Source organism: Cynocephalus volans, chromosome 9, assembly GCF_027409185.1.
Source record: "Cynocephalus volans isolate mCynVol1 chromosome 9, mCynVol1.pri, whole genome shotgun sequence".
Classification (NCBI taxonomy): domain Eukaryota; kingdom Metazoa; phylum Chordata; class Mammalia; order Dermoptera; family Cynocephalidae; genus Cynocephalus; species Cynocephalus volans.
Window position 1 is genome coordinate 31868876 of NC_084468.1, and position 13941 is coordinate 31882816.

Sequence of the window (13941 nt, forward strand, 5' to 3'; positions counted from 1 at the left end):
TCCTCAGTTTATCACTAATGATTTATACAAGTGTTTGTGTGTGTGTGTGTGTGTGTGTGTACACACACACACACACATACATACATATACACACACACACACACGAGGGTACTGCAAAAAGTTAACGAAAAGATTTGCAATTCTACTTTTCCACAAACTTTTTGAAGCATCCTTGTGTGCACTCGTATTTATGTGTATGTGCGTGTATATATTTTCTCTGTGTTGTGTCTAAGCTTTATGTATCTATTTCTTTGACAAGTAGAATATGAATAAATATTTTTGGCCCCTGTTCAACTAAGCATCTTGAGGTAAAGGCTGTCAGTTGTGTGTTAAAGGAAGCATAGCCTGATATTTTTGAAAAAAAAGATAAAATATCCCTTTAAAGAAGATATGCTTTTCTTTAACTTGATTGGCACTTTTTAACATTTTTGTACAATTACTTAACATTGTCTCTATTTTCTAGTTATTATATACATACTTAATTTAAGCTGAATCATCTTTATTGAGAGAAACAGATACTGCTTTTTTTAATGCGGTGAGAATTCCACAGATAATAATAATAAAAGTCATATTCCTAATATAAAATCTATGCTGATAATAACAACTGTGATGATAAATAGCATTTATTGATGATCTACTCTGTGACAAACTGTGCTAAGATCTTTACATGTATTATCTCATTTAATTTTCCTCGAGCCAATGAAACAGAGACTGTAATTATCTTATTTCATGGAAGAAGAAACTGAAATTTAGGGAGGTATAGTTACTCTTCTAAGATCACAAATACATTAAATGCAAAACTTTAATTTGGCTCTATATCTGTGTATTAATAAAATGAGTATACTTAATGACTCTGATACCAGAATATAAGAGCATTTTAAATTTGAAATTATTCTCCACTTAACAACTTTTAGCCCAAGAAAAGCTAGCAGTCCCAGCAGAAATGTAAGCTGTCAGAGCCAACTTCATTTCTGTATTAGAAAGCATACTGATGAGGTCATTGGTGAGACTGGTGTGTGTGTGTATGTGTGTGTTTGTCTTCCAGCATTCTTGACTAATAGGCTCTACCTTTGCAGAGCTTTGCTCACACAATTTTGCCCAACTGATCGTACATTTGAAGCCCAAAAAATTAATTAACCTGGAGCATAGATTCATTAGCCAAAGCATGAATACATGCAAAAGATATTTTATTTTTAAAAGAATATAGAACACATCAGCCTGGTTTTTTGATAAACTTATGAAAGTTGAGTGATGAGACATCTAAATGCTTGAAGGTTGTGCTCACTTTCCACTGGAAAAAGCACTTCCAAATGTTTCTGTATTTGAAAAACAAGAAGCCAATCTAAATTTATAAGAAAGTGCCATAACTTTAGATAAAGGAGAGTAAAGGCCTTCACCATCCTTGAATATTAAAAAAGGGTAATTTCACTGTACATTAAAACAAATCTATCACCTCCAAGGCCTTGAAAGCGATATAAATAGTAGAAAAAGAAATATTTTGTCCCTTAAACTAACCTATGCCAAATCATATATTCTAAACATTTTGAATATTATTAACACATCTTAGGCCTTCTACAGAATGATCTGCAAAGTAGTTTCAGATGGCCATGTTATAATCCAAAGAAGCAAACACAACTTACCTATCACAATGGCATTGCACAAGAGATGGCAGCCTGTCTTGTATTACTGCAATGCATTCCTAACATAGTGCTGTGTCTACCTTTAACCCCACATAGTCCGTTCCTAACTCAGCAGTTATGATGATCCTTTTTCAAATTGCAGCTTAGCCAATGTCATTCCTCTGTTCCAATTCTTCAATGGTTGCTCCTTTTCCTTAGAGTAAAACTCAAAGACTTTATAATGTCTAATAGGACCTAAATTAATTTTACTCCTTCTTGACGTCTGCTCCTAATCTCCTGTACATTATTTTCTAGACACATTGGCCTCCTAAGTGTTCCTTGAACATGTCAAACACGCTCCCACTTCAGGAGCTCACACTGGCTCTTTCTCTACCAAGAATATTTTTCTCTTAATATCTTCCTCTCTCACATCTTCTCCTTCAAGTCTTTGCTCAAATGTCACCTCCTCAGTGAGGTCTTCCTTTGACTAACCTATTGAAATTTTTAATGCCTAACTCTCCCAATCTTCGCTTAATTTGTCTAAATTTTTTCTAAGGCACTTTTTATTGTCTTTTACTTTTTTCTCCTGTTAACTACTCTCAGAATGCAAAGTCCGCAATGGAGGATTTTGTTCACTGATATAAACAATACATAAATCAGTGCCTAGCACATAGTGGGAGCTTAGTAATATTTGTATAATAAATGAAGGAAGGATCAGTTGATAGAATGAATACATAAATGAATTTGGAGCCTTTAGTGCATTCTAAGTGCTGAAGCTGATCAGTAGAGGCAGATCACGCAGGACATGCTAATCAAGGAGCTACAAATGAATTAAAGGTGAGCCAAGGTACCCATTTCTCAGCTTTGAGTCTGAGAGATGTGAGGGGCCTGGTTTGGATACCTCTAGCCACAAAAAGAACTTCTCATTTTGTCTGGTGTTTTGTAAAAACAGTATTATTTTATTTGTGTTTCTTAATGTATAAAAATTTGGTAAGACAAAAGTTAAGAAAATAAAAATGTGGACTAGCCAGTTAGCTCAGTTGGTTAGAGCACAGCATGAGAACACCAAGGTCATGAATTGGGATCCCTACACAGACCAGCCACCAAAAAATAAAAATGTAATCCAAATGCTGGAATTTTTAAGGATATACACACTCTCTAAACCAGATTTCAGTCTTAATATCACAGGAAAGCCAGACTGCTATCTCTTTGCTCAACAAAAGTAGGTAGCCCCAGCAAAACTGTAAGCTGTCAGAGCCAATTTCACTCATGTTTTATACACATAAATATAATAAAAATTAAACATATTATTCATATTATTATATGAGATAATTGTAGATGTGGTTAAAGTTTTAATAAAAACAAACAAACAAAATGAAATGATGGAAAACATAGATAGGCATAGGTGGTTGTCACAGAGTATATCACACAGTAACTGATACTGTCCCACATGTCATTGAAGCTCTTTTCATTGATTTTTTTGCCAATCCTTTTCCACAGATGGAATCATTTCTATTGGTCTATCATTAAATATATTAATCCTTTTTCTGTCATAAACAATATCTTGTTAATCCCATCCAATGATTTTTTTTTCTAATTTAAGATCCTATATGATTCAATTCCAAAATTTCAATTTGGTATTTTCTTGTACTTCTATGTTGTTCATGAGATTTCCCATCTATTTACTCATTATGACTGTCTTTTCCATTAAGTTTTTGATTATATTTATAATAGCTGCTTTAATGTACTTTTCTAGTGATTTCAACATCTGAGTTATCTGAGGGTCTGTTCCCATTGAATACTTTTTTCTTAACTATACACTACATTTTCTTGTCCTTCACATGTCTGATGACCTTTTATTTATAAAGGACATTGTGGATAATAATTTCTAGAGCCACTGGTTCTATCATATTCTCTAAGGAAGCTTAATTACTATCCAGTGATCAGATAAATTATTTGGTGACCAACAAAATCTGCAGAGGTTTGCTTTCAATATTGGACAGTGAAGATCTGAGTAAAGCTGGAGGTATTTACCAAGTCCATCTAATTTGGCAGAACTCAAGAGGCAAAATTTGTTTCCACTACAGTAAGAACCAGCTAAAATATTTGCCAAGTATTTTCAGTTTTCAGAGGTCACTTAGGAGTGCTACAGACTGAATGTTTGTTTCCCACCAAAATTCATACAATGAAAATGAGAAAATGGCCATGTGCAAACCAGGGAAAGGGTCCTCACCAGACTGACCATGCTGGTACCCTGATCTCAGACTTCCCAATCTTGAAAGGTATAAGAAATAGATGCCTGTTGTTTAAACCTCCCCCGCCCCCCATGGTATTCTGTTATAGCAATCCAGACAGACAAATGCAAGCAGTACCCCAAACACTTGAAGTTCAGGATCAGGCAAAGATTTAAGGGAAACTGATACATAGATTTTAGAATTTCATCCTTTCCTGGATTCCCCCCTCAATTTTCAGCCTGAACTTTCTTTTCTGACAACTCAAGTAGATAAAGATAGTACTTTCTGCTTCTGAGTTTAAGCCATCCCATGCTATACTGACTGGGGAGTGGCTTTGAAGAAATGTCACATAATTCTGTGCATGTGGTTTTCTTGTTTCAAAGGTTGATTCTCTTTTAGTAGCTGCTTGCTTTGGCCATCCTTTGGAGCCTTTTTGAAGAGTTAATCCTAGTTTATTTAGCATAAAATTAAGTTAATTCTCTCAACGGTATTAGTAGAAATACTAGAATCATGAAGATATATGTTTATCCAGCAGTATCTCTAGTGGTAAATGTTTATCTATGTAGTAAACAATTCCTATATTAAGGAGCAGACTAACAATAAATTATAAATGATTTTACTTATTTATGAATTATTAATTGCCTTACTTATTGAGTCTTTATGTCAAATGCTGTGCTTTATGTTAGGTATACACTGGTATTCAAAACAGTCATGGGACAAAATATTATATGTCATCACCTTTTTTCTCTACATCTATGGTGGGTCATTCATCTAATCATTGATTAAATTGTCACTTTTCTTTTGAAAATAAATGAGTTAATAGGCTACATGCATGCTGTTTTATGCTACTAGTGCTTACTCAGAAATTAGACTTTCATTATTTAAATTAATTATTTCATTGTGTATTTCTTATCACAAAGGATTTAGATGAGATTTGCCATTTGAGAAGATATGAAGTATGACAAAAATATACAAATGATATTGGAATCAGCTAAGAATTTTAATATAGGTAAGTGATTTGCATAGATACCTTTGTAGTCCAGTAGTTTTCCAGAAAGAACAAAAATTGTGCTAGAATGTTATTTCTCCAGACATTGTGACAATTTGCATGTGACATTTTCACTGGAGGTGCGGCATAAGACACAGAATTGAGTTTGAAAATATCCAGAATCTAAAATCCAGAGGAGCAGAAGGATTTTCGGCTAAATATCACATAGCTATATGTAGCATCTGGACATTAATATTGCACATATACACATATACAATTATACACATGCAAAATATACAATTTCTTTTTATGATTTTAAATGTTTAGTAGACTGTGAGATACACAATCCAAAACTCTTCTACTGTACTATGAGTTTTGGAAGGTCCTGTAGTAAAGGCCAATGAATTTTTCTGAGGCATGCTTTAGCAAAACAATTTCCTTTCAGTGTTTTATGCACACAAAAACCTTCCTACACACAAACAAATGCGAGAATCTTCGCTGTAATGGCCAAACCCCCAACTTAAAAAAATGAAAAAGCTCAGCATAAAAGTCTTTATATTTATTCCCCAATTAAGTTATTCAACTATAACTACTCCTTTCAATGCATTTTAAGGCAAAAGTTTTAGAGTGGGTTTTCCTGAATGGCCTATTTTACTTGCCAAAAGGAGTAAAAATGAGAGGTATATTTGTCTCCTTGAAAAGGTTATGAAACTATTTTGTAAAAACTTTCCCTTGGGGGCTTTCCAAAAGCAACTGGGCCAATTCTATGTCAAAACACAATGAACAAAACATATAGAAGACTAGACTTTTTGAACCAGCAGCCGGACTACCTGCGGCTTTCATTAACAAGTGGGCCAATTCCACCTGGAAACAGAACGGAGACAAGATATAAAAGGATCAAAATTGTTTGAACCAGCAGCTGTTCTACCTGCAGCAGTTAATCTTTCCTGGCAATCTGTTAGAGACACACATTCCTCAGGCTAACAGGACTAAGAACCTTTTTTGCTGACTTCTGTGCCTCTGGGACATGTTCAGTAACAGTTCTTTCTAAAATGTGTGGAATGTGTCAGCTATACACTTAAACAACATAGAGAAATAGCAACTTTTATTCCAATTCATATGTAAGAAAATGAATATTGATAGTCAACATTACTAAAGGAATACAAACCCATTTATTGTTTGTTTGAGTTCTAATTTCACCAACAGTGTATATGAGATATTTGAAAATGTGCTAGCCATAATACTAACTAAAATAAAGACTGTATTTAGAATAATACAATGTCACAATGTAGTCTATAACCGCATTTAAAAATCAAAGACTATATATAAATAACACATGAGTAATCACATTATGTCAGCCACATTTCTAAGTGATTTACAGATATTAATTCATTTAATCAACCATTTGAAGGAGTAGGAACCATAAAAACAAGTGACCCAAAACACTGAGAAGTTAAGAAACCTATCCATGGATATGTAATTCACAGTGGGCAGAACTGGGATTCAAACACTTGCCATCTGGATACAGAGACCATGTTCTTGATAAGAGTACAATGCTGTAGGGAAATGAACATCCACTGGAAATATTTTCTTCAACAAAACATAGAATGAAATATGCATGAGTGCTTTGAATTTTAAACTGTTTAAAAAGTATAATCCAAATTTTTACATATTGACTATGGCTATTGAACTCATTTTTGTGTTATATTGTACTAAATTTATACTTTTTAAAGTGTATCATATGTTTAAAATATTAACAAAATGAAACATTTCTCTAACAATACTGTGTTTAAGAAATTTATGATAATTAAGGTATAATAAGAAATGTACAATTTGATTGTTATTGCTTTCTCTTTTTCAGTTTTAAGCCATTGTGATGTATACATAATATGTACAAGTAAACTAATGGTAGCTTAAATTGTTAAACTCGTAACACACAATTTTTTAATCAGCTCATTTTACTACAGTCATGTTCTAGATAGTATTTTGGACAGAAATATATGAGGGGTTTTTTGTGTGTGTTTATTTTTTTTTACCTTAAGAGGCCAAGCAGCTTACATGATGAAATCCAGATATGAAGTCCTAATTCAGTTATATTTGCAGTCATGACATTTTATTGAAATATTATGTTATTGCAACAGTTTTTAAAAGATGTATACATATTTCATAGAAAGACAGAAAAATTCTGACAAAAATATTTTTTAATTTCTAACAGATTTTATAAAATGTTATGTTTCTCAGTTTTGTTTAAATGAGACAATTACAAATAAATAATCAGTAATATAAGCAGAAATCATAAGAATACTCAGGCAACAGGAATATTTGTGTTGTCTGTTGGAATTTTTTTCATTACGTCACTTTCAGTGAGTGATTTAGTCTGGTTGGAATTAATCTATTTCTGTGAATCTAAAGATTTCAGACTCTGAAAATAGACAAAGATTTAGGTTTAAGCTCAAGCTTTAGCAGTTAGTTGTGTAGACTAGGACATGTAGCTATTGCTTTTTAATTCTCATTTGGATTATGAGGACAATGATAAAACCTGTCATACAATTATTATGATTAAATATTAAAAATAATAATATGTAAAATATATTCATGTCAGAGACAAATACAATATATTCACCCCATTAGGATGACCAACCAGTCCAGTTTGCCTAAGACCACTCTGGTTTTATTAGTGAAATTACTCATTCCCAGATAACCAGGATAGTAGGTCCCTTTACATCAATCACATGATATGTATGTACATATATGTGTTCATGTGTTTTTGCACTTTGGGGAAGATAATTAAAATATTTTTTAAAAACTATAGATAAAGAGAAACATAGAAAGACAGATAAATTATCAATATATTCATATAATGCCTCAATTATCCAAAATTTAACTTCTAGAATTTCAACAGACAAAATTATCAAGGAACAGGGAGAAACAATCTCTTAGAAAGTAAAACAGATGCTTCACATTTCATGAGTACAGTTCACGGAGTTTATTTACATGAAGTAACCAGTCTCCAACTCTGCTATTATTTCCCAAACAATTCTATCAAGTCTTGTAGTTAGTTTGCCTCTATCAAGGCTTTGCAAACTAACAGCAAAATAGAAGCAATAACGTAGGATGAAGAATAGAGGCTGCTATCAACAGTCACCCTCATAATTGAATTTCTGGATCTTTCTAATGACAGTAATCTTTAAACAGGAGTATAAAAAGTTCAAGGATCTCATAAAAATGATAACAATTAAAGATGCAACTACAAGTGGACTCCATTCATACAATTTAAAATATGAGCTGGCACCTAAGAATACAGAAACATAAGCAAATATAGTGCCATTTACTGGAGGTATAAGCAGGGAAGAGACAAGATGACATGTTTTGCCTTAGGGCACAGCAAAAGGAAATGCAGAAAATGGCAATATGTGGCATTATATTAACCTTTTCCTTTAGTGTTATTAAAAAGGGATTTTATTCATTTGTCTAACAAGAATTTATTGAGCACCATTCATATTCTGGGAATACAATACTGAACAAGACAGATAATATCAGTGTTCATGCTATCCAAGGAGGACCAAAAATTAACGAACAAAATAATATTGGACAGCAAAAAGGACTATAGAAGAAATGAACTAATGGGATAAAAAACGACTAGGAGGTTACTTACTAGAGAATGGTCAGAGCTGGCTTCTCTGGAGACATGTCATTTGAGCTGAGACCTGGATGATGAGAAGGAATTTGCCATGGAAAAAGCCTGAGGAGTATTTCCCAGTCCAAAGAAAAGCAAGCTAAAAGCCCCAAGGAAATAAGGTATTTGGTCTGGGGAAGAAGAAAAGAGGAAGAGACTGCTGTGGTTGAAGTGCACTGAGCAAGAGCAATAGAAGTCTGAGATGTGGTGTGGACAAGTAGAAAGAGACGGGACGATGGAGGCCACAAAACCATGGTAAGGTGGTAAGAAGTCAGTGCAAGATTTTAAGCAGAGGAGGAATATAATCTCATTTGCAAGTGTTTTACTTTTCTAAGATTCTTGTAACAAAGTGCCACAAACTGGGTGGCTTTAAACCACAGAAACGTATTCTCTCGCAGATCTAGAAGCTAGAAGTCTGAACTCTCTACAGTCAAGGTGTCAGCCAGGCTGTGCTCTCTGGAGCCATTAGTGGAGCGTGCTACTTCGCTTCTTTCAGCTTCTGGTAACCCCAGGTGACCCTTAGCTTGTGGCAGAACAACTCCAATCTCTGCTTCCATCCCCCCACAGCATTCTCTCTGTGTTTCTGTGTCTTTATAGAGCCATCTTTGTCAAAAAATATTGGATTAGAGGCCCACCCTACTATTATAATAATATAATATCAGAACAGTATTATAAATAGAACCGTGATTCTGGGTTTCTATGAGGTAATGCTGTGCAGACGGTGTGTAAGGGAGGTTTGTCTTGAGGATTCTTTCCCTTATAAAGTTCCCTCTCTACAAATACATAAATATACACCTAGCATTAAGTGCTACGTATAAATAAAAGTCTGTGCAAGTATCTATTTGCCCCTCCTGGTAATTGAGATGGCAGGTATTTTAAAAACTCTCCTGTAATCCATTTACTCCCTTTATTGGGAGATGAAAATCATATGACATAGTCTAATCTCTTCATAAAATACACTAATAACTGGCCTTCCTGGTCATAGACTAATGATATTTACTAGGAAGAAGATTCTTATCTATAAGAAATGTTTTTGCTTTTGATAAACTCAGAATCTATGCATTACGGAAAAATGTTACATTGGCTAATATATAAAATTGGGTAATTTCATAAATTAATGCTTCAAGCTGTGTCAGATAATATTTTACATTCTTCATTTAGAGACTCACCTATGTACACTCTGGCAAAGAGAATACATAAGTAGCGTAGGAATGAAAGGATCTGGAGACCCACCCTGTGTGTCTGCCTTTGCCTGTGTTCCTTGTGCCTCTTGACAGCTCACACGTTGTTAGTAAAGCTTGTTACTGGGTGAGATTTCTAATTCATGGGAATCTGATTTGACAAATATAACATTTTTATTAGGTAAGTAATTACTTTCATTCCAATCTTCTCCTACCTTCTACAGGAAGGTTTCCTAAGGTCATTTCTTCTCAAAGGTTAAGAAACTTTTGAGCAGAAATGATACTAGAGACCCTGACCTGTCCCGGGGGCCCCTAATTTTACTGCTACTTAGGTCAGAAAGACAAGGGTTAGAAAATAATTAGTTTGGACCTTTGAGATTCATGGGCCTTGAAGAAAGGCTTCAACTCTTATTTCCACACTATTCTATATTATTTGTGTAGGAAATCTGTAATATACATTAAAAAGGAATCCAGGGAAGAAACCATTGAAACTGTAGAACTGTTGGTGTTTAAAAAGTGCAACTTCACTTACTAGGGAAATTTAAATGTTTTACAACATTTATTCCCTGGAGTTCCCAGACAGTTAAGATTTCATTGTCTATACATTGAAGATAAATGCTAAGAGAGAACACTCTATATTAATTATATGGATATTATTATCTAAAACGCTCAATATAAAAATGCGGTATTTTCAAGTCACAACATTGATGAGTATGTACTCATTTCAAAAGCCCTTTTCCATTTTTCCTTTCTTGAACCTTTACCACTCCTCACTTGACATTTCAGCCATCTAGAGCTATCTAGGAAAGACAGCCTCAGCAGAATACCAGCAAACAAAAGAGTCAATTATTATATCTTGAATCCATTTGAATATTTTCTGTTTGTTTTACAAATAACTAGAATATTACTTTAAGCACTCCGTCTATATTATAGTAACAAAGTAAACGTGGTCACTTCAGTATTTTCAAAATCACTCAGGACCTCACTCTGCTCTTTTTCTCTCTGGGTGAATAAGATTAGGGCATTTGTATTTGATCACCCATTGACATCTACTGAGGTCTGACGTATGCTAATGCTACATGATTTCTGGATTTTCCTGCTCTCTGCTGACATTCCAAGAAGGGTGAAATCTCGTCTCAACTCTACTTAGACAGTCTAAATCAGTTATTGCTTTTGTGGCCTCTTATCATTGCTGAAAGATTTCCAAGTGTTTACCTCTGACTTGACAAATCGATGTGTGGCCTCCAAGGCCACTGGGTATCTTCCAGTCCAATCGTATCAAACTGGAACCTATATTGGCAAAGGACATCTCTGCAGAGCTACTCTCTACCGGTGTTCTGTGAAGGGATTAGGACAGAAGTCATATTTCCACTCTCACTCCCTAAAATATATACTGTATTCACTCTGGACCACAAAGCTCAAATCAAAGTCCCTTCCCAGAGATTCCCAACAGTTTTATATTCTGTTTTCCTTTCCTCTGATGTCACTTCTAGCCCAGCCATGAAATCTTTACCAAGTCTAGAGTAGAAAATCTGGTCCATAAATCAGCAACATTTTTTCCAAATCTGGTTTTTGTTTTTTTTAAAGCCTTTGAAATTTAGAGTGTAAATATCACAATCTAGGAGGTCAAAAAGCACTTTTTTCAAACTGTAATGATTTTGAGGAATATTGAAACATAATTTCGGAATTCTTTATGCTTTGGTGTTTGGCTAAAGCTACATTGCCCAGATAACCTGAGATGATTGAAATGGCATGTGAAGTGGTAAGAATTAAAGGAGGAAGAAAAAAAGGAAGAAATACTGTAATGAAAAAGTACATTATTTTTTTATTTATTATAAGCATATTCATTATTGCAAATTGGATTTTTCTTTATGCCCTTTACCCAATCTATCCCTCACCAAACCCTCACCCTGCCTCCCCTCCATCTGTAGTATGCTTAGGTTTATTGTCCCCTTCTGAAAGTTCAACATATGTTTTGGTATTTTCTTTCTTTCTCTTTTCCTTTCTTTCTTTCTGTCTTTCTTTCCTTCTTTCTTAACACCCAGTTATGAGTGAGAAAATGTGGTATTTCTCTTTCCCAATCTGGCTCATTTCACTTAACATAATTTTTTCCAGACTTGTCCATGTTGCTACAAATGGCAGAATTTCATTCTTTATTATGACTAAGTAGTATCCCATCATGTATCTATACCACATTTTTCTTATCCAGTCATCCATTGATGGATACTGAGGTTGGTTCCATATCTTGGCTGTTGTAAATAGAGCTGCAGTGAACATGGGAGTGCATCATGTCCCTTCGACATGATGATTTCCGTACCGTTGGACATATGTGCAGTCGTGGGATTGCTGGATCATATGGTAGTTCTATCTGTAGTTGTTTGAAAGACAATCTGCAGAATAGGAGACAATATTTGCAAACTATACATGTGACAAGTAATTAATATCCAGAGTATATAAAGAACTCAAACAACTATACAGTAAAAAAATAAATAATCCAATTAAAAAATGGGCAAAGGAGGTGAATAGACATTTTTCCAAGGAAGACATACAAATGGCCAAAAGATACATGAAAAAAAACCCAACATCACTAGTCATCAGAGAAATGCAAATCAAAACAAAATTGAGATATCCTCTCACCCCAGTTAGACTGGCCATTACTAAAAAGACTGAGAACAACAAATGCTGACAAGGATACAGGGAAAGGGGAACTCTGCTACACTGCTGGTGGGACTGTAAATTAGTACAGCCATTATGGAAATCAGTATGGTGGTTCTGCAAACAACTACAGATAGAACTACATTAATTTAAAATAAGCAATTACCTTTCTACAGAATCAATTCTGAAAAAATAGCAATAGCAGCATACTTTGAGTGTTTTCAAATCCCTGCATAAAACAAGTATACTAAATAGTAAAATAAAAAACTCATGAATAACTCTTAAAACTAAATCAGGTGACAAGGTATCTTCATGAACTCAAAATACAACCCACAGTGAAAAATGCTTGCATGGGAGCCGGCCCCAAGGCTCACTCGGGATAGTGCAGTGCTGATAGCACCTCGGCTGTGGGTTCGGATCCTATATGGGGATGGCCGGTGTGCTCACTAGCTGAGCGTGGTGCAGGCAATACCAAGCCAAGGGTTACGATCCCCTTACCGGTCAAAAAAAAAAAAAATGCTTGCATGGTATCTGCATCTGTACAGGAGAAAGCAAAGGGCAGTAACAAGGTATCTGACAGATGTGAGAAAGAAGAGGTCCAAAATAATCAATGGGTTTTCACTGGAAGGCTTGGTGAGACAACTTTCTAACAGCAGCTGAGATGGGTAGGGGTTTTGCCCAGTCCACTGAAGGGTAAGTGCATGGAGTCCATGGTGAGATCTTTAGGGGGCTAAAGTAGTCATTTCTGAGCACTTGAAACTGAACATTCAGCACTCTTTTCCAGGATAGCACCCCATACTGAGGAGTGAAAGAAAGTGAACCTAGACGCTGGGCACCAATCAAGCTTTATTAAAGGAAGAGAATCTGCCAGGCTGCCCTCAAAATGGAGAACAGCACCATGTGTGGGGGTGAGAGAGCTTATATAGGGTGCCAAGGGCTGGCTGGTACCATCAAGGAGGGGCATTATGCTAATGCAGATGCTATGCAACCAGGGTGGAGAACTGCACCCCTGTGGAAGCAAAAGGGTTTCTGTTTCTCAGAAATCATGGGGTTTCTTACAAAGGGAGGGGCTGGTGACTATTTTGTGCTTATTGTGTGCACAATGGCACTGGTCAAGTCCAAAATTCATCATTCCCACCTTTTAAGTATAAGGAGAAGGAGACAGGGGGCAAAGGTCTCATTCTTCTGAAGCTACTTCCTGCTGGAAATGAGTGAAGATATGGAAAAAATAAAAGATTTATGTTGGCGGATAAAATAATTAGGTGGTGGGGTACTGGTTTCATGTGGGGAGGCTGTATTCTTCTGGGGAAGGGTCACTGATTCTGAGGGGCTGATATCCTCCTCACAAGAACAATTCAGCGACCTTTAGGTTGGTGAAAGCATGCATACGCTACTGCAAGAAATTGGAGAAAAACTGAAGGAGACCAGGACCAAAGGGTAGGATGAGTCCCAGCACAGTTAGGGGCCCTAGTAGGGGCATAAGCCAGGGTATCCAAGGGTTCAGTGACTGGGGCCACCTCCAAGGTGTGTTTGTGTTTTGTAACCCTTTGCATTGGTGATCAATGCTTTCTTTTAAATGGTTTAAGCT